Source organism: Mus caroli, chromosome 8 (genome assembly GCF_900094665.2).
Source record: "Mus caroli chromosome 8, CAROLI_EIJ_v1.1, whole genome shotgun sequence".
NCBI lineage: Eukaryota > Metazoa > Chordata > Mammalia > Rodentia > Muridae > Mus > Mus caroli.
Window position 1 is genome coordinate 9,171,079 of NC_034577.1, and position 1,168 is coordinate 9,172,246.

The window sequence follows — 1,168 nt, forward strand, 5'->3', positions numbered from 1 at the left end:
AATGCTCCCTGACCTTTCTGAGAGCTTGGAATTTGCCTTGCATTATGTAAACATATTCTCCACTAAGAAGTAATCCTGCCTAAGCCTCACACACGATAATCTCATTACGGCATGGTTTAGAAAGNATGACCGTGGGAGCAGAGGCTGGGTCCACCTCCAGGGGCAGAGGCAGCCTCACGAGTACACACNCAGGGGCCAGGTGGCTCTGCTCCCTCCTGCCACTCAGCTCAGAGACTGGGAAGAGAGAAGAGCAGAGCAGATACCAGAGCGTGGGCTGAGATTTCCCTTCTAGCCCTGGCTACCCCTTNAGCCTCCTCTAGACCAGAGCCCCTTAAGGTTCTGCTCCATGGAACANCTCCAGCTTTTCCCTCCCTGGGAGCTTGTGACCCTGGCGCCATCTCCTGCCCTCCAGGCCTCTGTGGTCATGTCCCTTCTCTTCAGGGTAGGGAGCCTGGTAAATACACAGGAATGGATACACAGTATCTCTCCCAGACTACTGACTGGTAGATACACAGGAATGNATACANAGTATCCCTCCCAGAGTACTGTGCACCTGGAACCTGTGATTGTAACATTATGTAGGAGCCACAGTTAGAACATATTACAATGCACATGAGACCATCACAGCAAGAAGATCATGTGAGGAGGGAGGCAGAGAGATCAATCCACAAGCTGAGAGTCTCAGAAGACAACTGCGTGGTGTCACTGATTGGGAGCCAGAGGCCACACCTCAGAGCAGAGAAGGAANACTCCAGGAAGCTGCTCCTCACAGGCACCGGACAACATATTTAATGTCACTGTTGTGGGTAATCAGTCAGAAGTGACCCTGTGGAGATAGATGTAACAGTCCAACCTTTTATACCCAAGGGCCTGACTTGTCTCCTGATGCTCAGTCTGACATCTCTGCCTCATCCATTACCTGCTATAGAGGCGTGGCCACAGAGAACAAAACCTCAGCCTTGTAGCAAAATACCAGCCTGAAAGGGAAACATTTTCCCCCCTTGCACTTGGGCCTCCTTGTTTAGGAGCGAAACCTAAGACTCCCATGCACCACACATTTTGCTAAGAAGAACCATTCCGAGGAACTGTGTCTGGCAAGTTGTTGGTTAAGGAATAACTTGCAAACAGACTAAACCTCCCTGTGCTTTTCTCCTCTTTTTTTTTTTTT